The sequence below is a fragment of the Lipophrys pholis genome (genome assembly GCF_963383615.2).
Source record: "Lipophrys pholis genome assembly, chromosome: 1".
NCBI lineage: Eukaryota > Metazoa > Chordata > Actinopteri > Blenniiformes > Blenniidae > Lipophrys > Lipophrys pholis.
This window is the reverse complement of record NC_137635.1, coordinates 5,201,419-5,216,155: the sequence shown is the minus strand read 5'-3', so window position 1 is coordinate 5,216,155 and position 14,737 is coordinate 5,201,419. Positions and strand designations below refer to the sequence as shown.

Genomic DNA, 14,737 nt, shown 5'->3' with positions numbered 1-14,737 from the left:
TGTAATCCAATTGTATTGCAAGGTATTGGGCATAATACCAGTCAATCCAATTTTCAACGCTCAACTCCACGATGCAATGAGACAGCTTCTGAGTGATCATTTCTGTGTCACTGCATCCATGTGAGCACTTGTGCATGGGTGATTTCAGCAGAATGTCTGCACACATTAGCGGGTGGCTGCTCATGCCAGCACACAATGTTTATATGTTACTGTGATAACATGTGTGACAGCTGTGCATATTTCACAGGGTGGAGAACCCTGCATTGCAGTGCTCGTACATGGCACCCACGGTCTTTATGTGAAAGCAGCTCAGGGTCAGGCCGGAAGAAGAGAATTAAAGCCACATCACCAAGCACATTGCTCTCTCTCTTCTATCACGTTGTGCCTGAGTACAGACATGTCTAGCTTTCTTACCTTAAAAATGCATTGTTGTTTTTGTTCCATCTTTTCATAAAAGAGACTTAATTATATTTAAATATATATCCGTTCCCAGGGCGCCTCAGCCTTCAGCCCACTGAGAGTTACAATTCTATGGAGGATGAATCTGAGGGAAGTGGTCATTTCTGTACTAAAAGCAGTAGTTACTATAAATGAAAAGATGGCGTTTCATGTGCGGCTCAAAGAAAAATCGGTTCCAGTTCCAATTAGATGTGATTTAAGAGGGAACAGAAAAGGGGGAAAATCTATACAGTATATATATATGTTATACGTGCAAAAGTAAGTGAATTGGTTTCCTTTTGTTTCCCTTCTCCAGCCTTGGCTCCGACACTTCCCAGTCTACGTTCAGAGGTCTTCAAACCATGTGTGGAAGACAAGGACCTCGCTTTTTGCCTGAATGAGGGAGAATGTTCCATCATTGAAACCGTGGCCGGGGTTCACAGACACTGCAGGTGAGTGTGTGTGTGGGTGAATGAGTGAGCGAGGCATTGTTTATTTCCTCGCCCTGACATTTCCTCTCGCTGCCCTTCTCAGCCAATCACTAACCTTGGGTCATTTTCATTCAAACTTGCTTTTCTCCTCCCCGCCTGACAGACTCTTCTCAGAGTGATGAAACACTTGAAACAAGGAAATTGTTGTGCAAATGTACCTAAATGGCATCGAAGATCTATAATCACCCAAACCACTGACCAAGCAGTCAAAAAAGCTCATGCTGATTTAGTATTGCAGGCACCATTCTTTTTATTTTTTCTTTTAGGTGCAAATCAATCATGAATGTCACTTCTCAATAGAACAAACATAAGTAACTTGAGTAAAAACACGTTTTCCATCGGTGCGATGCAACGTGGCACGGGTAACTAAAATTACTAACATTTCATTTATTTTCTTTTGGATTTCCTGGGAGCCACAAGAGGATACTACAAAGAATGATTCAGGATTATGTTCCACCCACCCATCTTCTATACCCCTGCATCCAACACACAGTATTTGGGGGCTGGAGCTGATCTCAGCAGATTTTGGGTGAAATGAGGGCGCACTCGAAAGAGGTTGTCAGTCCATAACCGTGTAAACACAAAGAGACAAAGACTCAAACAGACTTTCATATTTACACCTGTAGGCAATTTGGAGTGACCAATTAATTTCAGTTTTCTCACTGCACAGGGAAAATCTTATTTTTGGGATATTCTCAGTGTGATGCGAGCGCCCTGCACCAGCTTACAGAAATAAACTAGGTTATCTTTGCAGAAGATTCCAGAGCAATGATCATATCCAAAGGAGTTGCTTATGCATTCTTCCATTTAATTGTATCTCTCATTTAAGTAACTTTTGTTCAAATAGCATTGAGAACATAAGTTCTTTGCAGGCTGGAGATACTGGTATAAAAAATAAATAGAGCTAAGTCAAACAACACTGATCAAACTCATTAGATTGCTTGAACTTGATATTCACTGACAGCCCGCTGTGTTGGTTCTTTTTGTGCAGCAGCCATCAAAAAGACATGAAGCAGTGTTACCTGGACTGCCGGATTACATGTGCATTGCATATTTATCCACATGCAACTTATTCTAACTTTTAATGTTGCAGCATGTCTGTTTTGCCCGCGTGACCTCGTACAATATCCACTTCACATCGATATACCGCTTTAAAAATGCACCACTTTGATTATATAGTATAGGATTTAGCTCTGCTGGTGAATAAATAAAAATAAAAACCTCATTAGTGCACTTACCTGTAATTCAAATGCCAACAATCGCCATCTGGAAGAAAATAAAACAAATGCAATATATTCCACCCATCAGCATGAATCCCTTTCTTCAGACTGGCAAATATTAAGCATAGAAAAGTCCACACGTACATAAATTATGTCTAAATTTATATCAAGAAAAATAAAAAAATTCTTAGTTTGATGGAAAATGCAGCACACCAAAGGAAATAACGTCTAAGAGGCTGACATGAAGTAGTATAGATTGTACTTTGCATTGTCCAGGGTCTGTTTATGTGATTCACTAAGAGTGGAAATAATACACTGAGAGTCGAGATAATACGGTGTGTCACATTATAACAGCGGGCACACCAATTTCAAATGTGTCACCTTTGTGACAGCATATATATAGAAATAAATAAATTTAAAAAAAAAAGTTCACCAAGATTTGCAGCAGCTTCACTCTGGGCTATAATTAGCGACAGCTGAATGACTGCATATACAGTGAGACTAGGGAAAAGACTGGAGGGCCTCACCCGGAGACACCGTCTGCTCGTCTCTCCACAGCTGAGTGCCTGTTGTGTGAGAGAATGATTACGGGCTTGTGAGTACTTTTATTGAAAGGTTGTTTCCTTTTCCAGCAAGACATCTTGATGGTAAGTCGGGAAAATGGAATTGTTTCACTCACAAATGATGTGGATACCGTTTAATGACGTTACTCCTCCGGGTTCACCTTATGTCGCAGGTCAGTAATGTATGAAGTTATGCAGTCGGTACAAACCTCGTAGTCAAAGCTAAATACAGCAAAAAGCTCTGTATTTGGGTTTTGCTTGGGGATGGGGGTCTTATCGTGTGAGGTTTGCATGTTCCTATACCTGCGTGGGTTTATCACTGGCTCATCTGCATTCAATGAGTGGCTGTCTGCTCTCTGCATTCAATATATCATATTGTGATTGATCATGATAATCTACCTCATTTAACAAGATCTTGCTGATTGTGTGTGTGTGTCAGACAACAGAAACTACCACAAAATAAACAGCTGCTGTTTGCTATGATGAGTCTATTTTAGAAAAACGCTTTTTTGTGATTTTCTTCTTAAAACAATGCTTTGTAAATTTCTTTAAAAAGTTTTTTTAAAAGTGATGCTTCGAGATCGCATTACTCCAGATCAGTGCCTCTAGCTTCCATTGAGACAGATTCAAATGATCATTTTATAACATCTTCTTCAGTGCTTTTGAAAAAAACAAGAAAAATAAATTCTGCCAGACAAATAGTTATCTTGACTTGTGAACATGTGGACATGTGGATAGAATGCCCACTCCTATCTCTGCAAAGAAACAAGTAAAAATAAATACATGGAAAAACCAAAAGAAGGCATAATGGCTGTGAAGATGGAGCCACAGATCATTCAGGCTTCGTGGCGAGCACAGATCAATCGTCTTGATCTAAGAACTACTGACCCTTTTGCTAAAGCTTAGAGATGAAATGCTTTAACGATCGCTGTCTTCGTTGACGTCATCGCCTCCTCCAGGCCTTTCCAGCTTAATTGACAGTTGGACTATTTCCAACATGACAAGTAAAGATGTCAAAATAATCTTTAAAAACTTGAATCATCAGCTTAGAACATAGTTCTCAACTTTATTTTATGTTATAAAACAGTTTCCTTCGCACTTCTCTCTACCGCCCCACTACCACCACCACCACCACCAGCCCCCTTCTGCCGGATGTTCATGTTTGCCAATGCTAATAAGGCTCCCAAAATAAACATGCAAATGTAAGTTTAAGACCTACTTCCACATCAGTGCTGTGGCTTTAGTACAATAAATATACAAGAATTCAAAGGTCTCGCGCTCAACGCAATGACGGCTCAGTCACATACAGGGATTATGACTCAGTAGATAACAGGAAATTAAAGCACACTGTTGAGGAATCTCAAGTCATTACTTCAGTAGGAGGTCCACTTTCAACCATCCAAAAGGTTTTCACTCTCTGATCAGTGTAAATGACTTACAAAAAAAAAAAAATCAAACCATATCCGGCATTTACATCAGTTTTAGTACAATGTTTTGGTTTTTTTTTCCCAAAGATAGCCAGAAATGAGTTATTCCATATGCAAATACGAAATACCCCAGTCATAGCCACATATTTGTGGACTGTGTAAAGACAATATTTCTAAACCACTTCAAAATTAGCATTAGAATTGTCAAACATAATTAAACTTTTTTTGCAATAAAGATGCTTTGAGAAAACCACAGATCATGTACTGTAGCTCCATCCATCTTTTATGCTGTTTTATCCAGCTATGATGAGGCATTGCAGCCAGTCTCAAACAATCACAAGTCAACAGCAAATAAATAGATAAATATCAAATGTGATTAAAAAAGGACAAGAGATGCAAATGGTATTCACATTGAATGCTATATATTCAGTCTGTAGAGCAGCCCTCATACCTTCCACCAGTAGAACATCAGACTCCATTGCTTTCAACATATGAGCAAAGTGGAGCGAGATGGTAGATTACAACAGTTCAAGGCCCCGTTTACACAACGTTTCAAGTGAAAATGCATCGTTTTTGCCTCTTATTTTTGTTTCCAAAAGTTGCAAAAACCATGTCCATTTACACGGAAATGGCAGTAAAGCTGGAAAACGATGTAGTTTGCGGCCAGAACTTGAGTGCGTGCTGTTTGTTGTTTTTGTAATGAAAACGCAGATTTGTGTGTTGCGCGCAGAGAACAATGCACTATAAACAGTATCAATGGGGAACACACAGACATTCATAGCAAAGTTGGATTGTTATTACAGGTTGCAGTGTTTCCACCTTCTACATAAAAACAGAGTGTTTTCAAAAAGTAGAAATTTGTTTTTCCCCCTTTTACAATTTAAAAAAACTTTAAAAAGTTGCATTTTCAGTTAACTCATAGCACCGGTGTGTAAACAGACACACAAAAGCGCAACAGAAGTTTCTTATTTTCATCTGAAAATGTTGTTGTGTATCTGGGGCCTAAGAATCCGAAACGACCAGCCCTATGCACGATATTATTTGCACCTCCATTAAAAGAAAAAAACAAAGTCTGTCTAACATCTGTTAGGGGCCAAGTTGTGATCCATAATCCATTTTTGGGAGCCATGTGAATACAATAGTCCATAGTTGCACCATGTCGGGAAAAACCTGAACATATGTGCCAGATGCCCTTCATCTTACCGACACACTGAGAAGCAAGTTTCGGAAAATAAGTGTTAAATTCCAGGGATTATTTACTAAGATAATAAGTAACGGTTCCTTTGCAAGTTAAATGAACTCATTATTGACTTCTGCGTCACCTTTGTGTCCTCAGTTGATCCTGTCTTAATATGGTGCATGCATAGGTGTAATTTTGTGGTTTCGAAGGACTCATTAGCTGAGTTCTCTACTCTGTGTGGGTCATCCGGGTTAATGACTGATTCTCTCGTTAGGTTTGGCTTCATTTACAGTTGGTTGGAAGAAGGTGCTCGAACACATGAATCGTGAAAGAATTAGTGATGTTGAGAGCAACAGAAAGCTTGTATAATGGTTAGTTGACTTGTATTGAACGTTGCTGTGTGTACACACTAATGTCAGTGTTAAAATGGCCGTTTCAATTTCCAAGTGTAAACTCATCGTTTTTGCATGTATGCTTCAGAAAAATGTCACCGTTATATACATCATTCTGAAAACGAAGTCCGTCTACCCAGCTATGTCATGAACGCTGAAAACGATGTAGTTTGCATGTTGGGCCACTAGTGGGTGACAACGTTTGTTTTTGTAACGAAACCGCACACGCACAGAGAACAATATGCTAAAAACATTAACATTGGCAGGTAAACGGGCAACAAAATTGAATTGTTATTACAGTGACTCTTAAATATATAACTACCAAGTCCCAGGAGAATATGGACTGGGAGTCATGACACTCTGGAGGAAACATTGTTGTTATTGTCCATCTATTCATGCTCATCCTGCAGGAGTTTGGTGAAATACAAACCATGAGGTCAACAGCCATAGCCAATGCAGACGTTTGGCGAGCGAGATGAGCCACCGGGGGCTTCACATCATGTAATTATTTACGAGCACATTACTGCATTTGATTGTTAATGCTCTCACCTAACTGTGAGATTGTTACCAGTTAATGTCCAATTAGAAAAAAGCAGCAGTGTTACAGTAACAAATTACTTTATTATTTCCTATCCAAAACACTAACAGTGACAAATAATCAAGATGGTATTATGTGGTGTAATATAATTTTTTGAGTAATCCTGTCAATGCTTAAATTACAGTCAGATTATTTTTTTTTTATCCAAATACTGATATATATATATATATACCATATCGATATAAATCCCAACAAAAGTGGAGTCATTTGAAATATCAGACATGAAAACGCACACGTTGCAAATTATTATGAAACCATAGTTATCCTTTGTTTCCAGTGTGGATGCAAAATCCCATCAATTCTGCCTTCAGGAGGAGGAGAAACATGATTTCGATGTGTGCTTTTGATAGCAGAGTGATGCCACATTTTTCTTTGGCCCTGAGACGTCAGCCTCGCTAAGCGCACGAAGGCAAAAAGCATATATTCTCTAAGAGTATTAAAAAAAAAACAACGGTGGGGGAATACATTATGGAGAGGTGTAGTGGAGCGGGCCGTCACAGCAAATCATGTCACCTGTTTTCACTATTCTCACATTCAGCAGCGCCGCTCCCAGACGGTCCACCGCGGCGAGTAGGGGAGGAAACCGCCACTGAAGTACGGCGTCGGAGGTGGAGGACGGCCACGAGCGAATATACCTTAGATTAAATGAACACTGAAAAGGATAATAGACGTTGCCATGAACCTACGAGGGCTGTGGCACGGGGAAAAAAAGTCAAATGAAACCTTCAGCAGAGTGGACCTGCTGGCGCTGATAGTATAACCCCCCCCCATACACACCTGTCACTCCTTGAATAATGGTGCACACACAATACACACACAGTCACAAGTGTATTTAGTTATGACTAAAATGGTCTGAAAGTATTCTCTCTCTCTCTCTCTCTCTCTCTCTCTCTCTCTCTCTCTCTGTTTGTGTGGCGCTTGTTTGTTTGGAGGGCATTGTGGAATATATTAGTTGCAGTGAAGGTGCACTGCAGCTCTCTGGCCACCACCTGCAGCATTGCGTTGTGTTTTGGTGGCAAACAGCAACCGGAGTCACATTCAGGGGCTCAGGAGCTGCCGGCAGCATGCAAACACGTATGTCCACCTGCATAATGCTAATTTCCCCTCCTCAGAATGTCCTTCTGAAATCAATTTACTTTGCAGCATATATTTTTTTTTCCTGCCTTACAAGGAGGGTTCATTTAAGGAAATTAGCAGTAAAAGAAAAAGAAGGAAAAGGAGTCTCTGTTCACTGAAACGGATACAGAATGTTTCCTATCTTGTATCAACAACACACTACTACACAGAAACGAGCCCGTGTTGCAAGGATGATGCAAAACTGCTGCAAGTTGACTTTATGGTGAGAACAGCTTTCTGTTGCCACCTCGCCAAAAACATGAAGAGGAAATACATAAAACGGACTTTGAATTGTGCGTATTGTTACAGTTTTGTGTTGCAGTTCTTTTGAAAATTGTTTTGTTTTTTTTGCATTCTGATTGAAATGCAAATCCATAATGATAACATAAAAAGGAAATATTACAACGTCTGACCTAAGTTGAGAGTACGGAATTAAACAGAATGCATTTTGCATTTTAATGGGGGAATTTAACAGACGGTTTACTGTTTCAATCTGTATTAATAGGATGAACGCGTAGTTTAATGTGATGAAAGTGGCGTGCAACAGATTATACCTGAGAAACAAGATAAAACATGCAGAAATCACATAAATGTTCATATTGATCCTGTAGTAGCAGCTCTCTTTTCCCCAATAGGCGCAAATTTACCTTTATAATTTTAATTAAAGCCAAAGCAAATAAAAATGTGTGCGGTTGGCTCTGAATCGCCGGAGAGATATAATCAAAAAGAAATAATGCAAAATCGCTCCAGTCTGTATGTGTCACCACGCCTGGATATCAGCGTGTGTTTCATGGTTTCCCTTTTATTTTCCTCGGCTTTGGACAATGAAGTCAGTGTCGCGTGTGTGTGTGTGTGTGTGTGTGTGTGTGTGTGTGTGTGTGTGTGTGTGTGTGTGTGTGTGTGTGTGTGTGTGTGTGTGTGTGTGTGTGTGTGTGTGTGTGTGTGTGTGTGTGTGTGTGTGTGTGTGTGTGTGTGTGTGTGTGTGTGTGTGTGTGTGTGTGTGTGTGTGTGTGTGCGTGCGCGCATTAAAAGCCTGGCGAGGAAAGGTAGCTCGTGTCTACTATTACCATGGTAACTTCTTCCCTCATTACCACGAAGCCTCTCGCTGTAAAAAAAGAAAACTAGTTGTTGACTCACTTATATTAAGACTACTATGGCTGCTACTGTGAACTGCTCTGCAGTTCCTGCATTGATTGTGATTGATCCCACATTAAAATAATTGCCACCTAATGGTATGAATGATTACTGTTGTGAATAATTCATGGCACACTTCTGCACATTTGATTTCCTCATGCAAAGCTCTGCTGACACAAGACATTAGAACATATTTATTGTTGATTTTTTGATTTATTTATTTTTTCCCTGCATGTCCGACACCCTCCAACACCACCTGAAAATCTTGTGTACAGCTGGATAATGAGAAAAAGTCATATTTCATAGGAAAAATGCTGAGTCCTTGTGTGTTCACCCAAATGCTTTTGGGGACGTGGCCATTCATCCTCATGAGAAAGAACATGAAATCTCATGAAAGGGAGGGGAAAAAAGCCTGCAGTCCTCAGGTCCCTGTGAGGAAAAATAGCTATTTCTGTTGGTAGTTTGCTCGGGGATTAAGCTTAGGGATAGGCTGAGAGTGCTTCTGTGTTTGTCACTCTCCATGAGCCTGTTTATGGTTTTGTTCTTCTTCTTTTTTTCTTTTTTTTTCGTTATTCCCAGGACCCGGGAGATATCGGCAGCAGTATTAACAGAATCTGATATGACAAAATAAATCATATAAATGAAGACCACAGCCTCTTAACTTTCCCATCCTGCTTCTCTTTTTTCTTCTCTCTCTCTCTCTCTCTTTCTCTCTCTCTCTCTTCCGCTTCTCATCTTTCCTTTTCTATGGGGAGCCAGGGTAGCGATTAAATTGTCACTGCACCGTCAGACCTTGACAGGCTGCACTAATCCACGATGCTGTCGCTCCTCAGCTGATCCATCCTGCAAGGGAGGACGTTCTCCAGGCTTAAAGCCAATGGGCCATGTCCCCCACTTTCCCACCCAGCAGCTGTGTGAAAGCGACACCGCTGTAAACGCGGGAGCAGACCTACCTGTCGATAATGCGCGCTGACAGACCCACCATACGGCCCCGCTCACGAATGAAAGTTTCTGATTCGTCAAAGCGAACCATCAATGAAACCTCGTCTGTTTTTCCATTCGCCAACCCCAAAGTATTGACACTTGAGTGAAAGATTACTGCCACAATTCATCCATCCGTCTTCTATCCATCTTTAGGGTCACAGTGTGCGGGAACAGATCCCAGCTGAATATTGTTGAAGGCAGGAGCAACCTGAACATATCCACCGACAATTTACAGCCTCAAATGCACATTTTCAGACTTTATGAGGAAATATCACAATAACAATAAACTGCATTAAAACTATTATGAAAAGAAAATCAGAAGCAAGAACTATGATCTTCACTAGTTCGTCAAAACCAAGACATATATACAGTATGTAATATTTATAACCAATGTTTATCTAAACCGCAATCTAAAATTAGTGTACTATGCCTTTAAGAAAGAGATCAAATGAAATAATTTGATTAAGTTGATACTGACGTGTGTGTGTGTGTGTGTGTGTGTGTGTGTGTGTGTGTGTGTGTGTGTGTGTGTGTGTGTGTGTGTGTGTGTGTGTGTGTGTGTGTGTGTGTGGCATGATTTAACATAATAATAATGACAAACAATAATGATAAAGTTCTGTTACAGTATCTCAGAAAAAGAATAATAGTGTAAAATGTCCCAAAAGTCAAGTGAAATTTATGAAATAATTAAGAAAATAATCAACATTTTACTTGGCAAAAGGAGAGTTTGAGGCTTCATAAATTTTACAAATATTACGAGTGTTTGGTTAATTTCAGAAGATGATAAATGCACGATAACCCCAAAGTGTTGCTTATGTCACATGTGTGCATTAAAAGGCTTAATTTGTGTTTCAATTAGGAAAATGTGATGAATTTTAAAAGGTTTTGTATCCAAGAAATGATTCTGGGAACAATTTAAAGGAAAAAAAAGAACGACTTCCTAACTTTCAATCGTTGAAATGCTTCACGATTATATGAACAAAAATTACTTACTGAAGCGTAAACCCTACTACATGAGAGTTTCTCATAGTTTACCATATCCAAGGTTTCTTTCTCCACATATTTTAAATGGCATCTGTCATTGTAAGTGTTGAACTTATTAAAAATGTTGCCTTGGTAGGTGTTCTCACCTCATTCTGTCAAAAAGAGGAACTTGGATCACCTGGAGGAGCATCAGTAATGATGCACATGACTTTTAGAAATGAAAACTAAAAATGAATGACAAACATCCCTGAACAAGGCTGCGCTGTGCGGTCCACATTTCATCCCTCCTCCTTTTATACGCGAGTGATCTGAAACAACACGGCTCCTTTGTGCAGCTACGTGTCAGCCCTCCGTCCGTACGCAGTATCTCCACTTACTAATACATAAACATGACTAATGTCCCAGCCATCCCTCCATGATGACTCTCCCAGCATTTCTCTCTTTTTTCTATCTCACGCTCCGCAGATGAAAGACTCATATGTCCATATTCGACAAACTCAGGTTTGTTTTTCAAGCTGCAGGAGTTAATGAGCATGGGACAGACGTGTTGTCAGGAAAATTCACCGTCCCTGCAGACACTCCAAGCTTTCACAAGGTGTTAAATCTATGATTTGCACTTTCTCATCCTCAATTGTGGTACTACTGAAAATGCCACAACTGGGGTTTTTATTCTGAATGTTGCATTATACGTTTACTCGTACCCAGGTATTTGAAGAAACTGATATTTCTCTAAGTTTGGGCCACGCATTTAAACGTAAAGCAGCTAAGACTCACCACAAACGATGATTCCTGAGAACTCCAGCCACAGTGGCGATCCGGATAAACTCAGTGTCTCCAGTTGCATCTAAAGTGATCACAATTCATGACCTGGTGTTTCTTCCAAGATTCCGATTGGCTATCACGGCTTCATGCTTTTTGCTGCACTGCCCCCTACAGGTTTGGCTGCTCATAGCAGCTGTGAGCCAGGTATATATGATTTTTTGGGAAACGTAGAGGGGAATTATCATTTTTTTGTAAACGTGGCCTAAGAACTGCACAGCACCCGAAATATGGTGGTTTGGTTGTTTTAGAGAATTTTGCAATACATCGTGTCATTAACAGTTTGAATAGTTCACCTGTACACACCCAACTTTTAAAGATTTTGTGGTATGATAAATGAAAACTATACATTGTTACATGATTACTCTCTTATATTGTAAAATGCAATTTCTTACAACAAGGAAAGACATGTAAAATAATAATGAAAAAAATAATCAATCCACAGCTAGTAAGAATCCAGCTTAGAGAACCAAGCAACACACCAGGTCATTTGTCTGACAGCTGCATTTGAAGAGGGTTGCCTGTTTGGTAGTCTTTGGCGTGCGACCTACATTTTGGTATGTATGTGAAGTATGTGAAGCTGCTGCTGGCATCGGCTCAGGTGGAGTATTTGGGTTTGTGTGTTTTTGTGTTACTAAACAGCATCGGCAGCGTGGCATCCCGCTATTTGTAAACCCCAGGGAGGAAGCATGCAACACAATGAGAATCCATAAGACAGCTGGCTCTTGATTTGATAACGTGTATGAACAGAACAGGCAGGGTGGGAGACTGACATAGCGTAGTTAATTAGTGGTTATGTTGGTAGGGACATCGGACGTTACGTTATAGAGCCGAGCTTGCGTCTGGAGGTTTGCAGGTTCGAATCCCAACGTGGACAGGTGACCACTCTGGCTCCTACATGGGTACAGCGCCAACTAACTGCGTGTAAGATGGGTTCAGTGCAGAGATGTTATTTCCCCACAAATATAAATAAGAGATGTATCTGAATGTCTGTTTTGAAATGTTTCACTGACGATAACGTCTGATAACAGCTTAACACAAATTTAACATAAAACCAAGTAAATTTACACTTGATTTTTTTCCCCGTCCTCCATTATCTAAAAACTTTAATATCCTATATGTTTCGTTTTTTAAAACCGCATTTCCAGAGAAAAGTTCCTTCCACGTCGTTTGCAAAGCCTTGAGAAGATCACACGATAACCAGCAGCAGACACATCCGTCTTTCCAACATCAAATGACACCGCGAGAGTTTTGATAAAGTAATTGCGGATCATTTGATTGTGCGCGCTGCGGCGAGGCCGCGTTGGATTGGAAGGCGGCGGCACCGTCCCAGTTAGTCGCCCACAGCACTTTTACTTGTTATTTCATTGTGGGCTCAGCTGGCGAAATCTAACAGCTGCTTCTCATTACTGACATTTAGACTAAATGATTTTCAACGGTGGACACGGCGTCAGTGTGGCAACATCGTGTTCAAGCACGGCAAACACTCTTGATAAGCAGACTTTTGAATCTTCTGTAGCCGCGACATGCAGATGGGCTCTCTGGATGTTCTTTCAAGGACCGCCTGCTGCGTGTGCTACTCTGTCATTAGGATGAAATGATATACACACAGAAGAGGCGATGTAGAGGGACACGTGCTTCTGTTGAGTGTGTGTGTGTGTGTGTGAGAGAGAGAGACATACTCACATGTGTAATGATTTCTGAAGGCAGTTGGGTTAGTGTGTAGTTTCGTCTCTTCTCGGGGGTAACAGATGGTTTTAATCTCGGAGACCTTGAAATTCACCCTTCAACTGTGGTTAGGATTGTCATCTGTACTCCACCAGAGGGAGCTCCATTGATTTCAATGTTACAGGTATAAGCTCCATGATAGAGAGAGGGGAATAAAAGGACATTAGATCTTCTGTTTCTTTGTGCTGTCATTGTGGAGTTTCACGTCTACTCATGGATGCCGAACGTTAAGTATATTTTCATGCAAACGTCGTCTGTTATGTCATTTGGTTCTCTTTCATGCATAAATAAATAAATATTTAAATAACTGGATAATGAGCTTCTGTTCTTCTATATCGCTGCCAAACTCCACCTCTATTTTTCTTACAGTGTCCCTTGTGTTTCTCTCTTCTTCTTTTTTTCAACTCCTCCACTCTGATGAAGAACAGCTCCATCTCCTCTCTGTCGAATCTTTACGGGCTTTAACTGAGCTGCAGCTTGTACATTTTGTCCTCAGAAGGGTGTCAAATAGGATAAACATGTCAGATGGTTTGGAAAGACGAGGCAGAAGGCTGAGCACGAAGAAAATAAGTAAATAAATAACCACTTCAGACCATTTGAACGCGTGAGAGGGAGAGTGTGAGGCAAAAAATAGAGAGCCGAGGTGATATTTCATCATCAAATGATCAGATGTAATTTTTTTATTTGTTTTTAAATCTTTCCTGATATATTCATTCCATGTTTTCGCAGGAGGATTTGCTGTGGTGTTGCACAGGCAGAACTGTCCATGTTTATTGATGGGCCACTCCTGACTTGAATTTGAATTTAATTAAGTGAAGTTGCAAATGAAGAAAGACTGCGAGAGAGAGAGAGAGTAAGAGAGAGAGAAAAAAATCCCATTGTTTCACCTCAATGTGTCTCTGGCTGAGATCAGTTATCAAGCAAGAGACTAGTTTAATCCATGTTCGCCGACAAACAACAAGCAAACTGGGGATAAATATTCGTTTGTCAATACAAATGGATGTTGACTCACGGGCTTAAGATAGAAAAGGAAGGAGATTCCCCCCCAGCTGCAAGAGCTAAACCTATTTTCAATTCTTTAAACAACAAACAACAGTGATGTCATATGGATTGTCTAATATTTACCTCAGAGGAAAAACAAGTAGTATTTCAGGTCATTTTAAATACAATTTTAAGGCACACTATTAGTCTAACGTCTTTCAACCAATTGCTCCATATTATAAATTGAAGATACGCAGTGTCCCTTAAGCCATTTTTCCTTACTTAATACATTCATTATGTGATTGAATAATACATGAAATGTAGTGAAACACTTTCTCAATTTGCAGGGGGTCACAAGGGTCTGCATGATGTAAATTTTCTCATTGGACCACTTATGTGCATTTTCTATGTGGAAACCCTCATAAATGCTGAAAAATCAAAATGAATCCAGCAGTAAAAGTTTAAATCAACCATCAAACATCGGATGTAACTCTGCAGATTTTGGTTGTGAAAAGTTTATCAGGTCATTAAATTCCTTAATTTTATATTTTTCTCCCCAAACTACCAGTAATGACATTAACAACCACTGAAGGCCTTATTAAGCAGTTGTACTATTGTTGCCAGTATAGTTTGTTGAGAATAGTTGAATATTTTCGAGATGTATCCCAAATTCTACTTTGGA

The 14,737-nt window shown here is 40.0% G+C and overlaps 1 protein-coding gene across 1 annotated transcript in view; it reads left to right on the top strand.

Annotated features, from left to right (window-relative positions):
• Positions 1-760: 760 nt before the first annotated feature.
• The window catches only part of nrg3b (neuregulin 3b), a 102,050-nt gene continuing 88,073 nt past the window's right edge, over positions 761-14,737 (top strand). The window contains exon 1 of the mRNA XM_080478915.1: positions 761-890. The gene's annotated coding sequence lies outside the window, so the exon portion shown is untranslated. The remainder of the gene's footprint in view (positions 891-14,737) is intronic.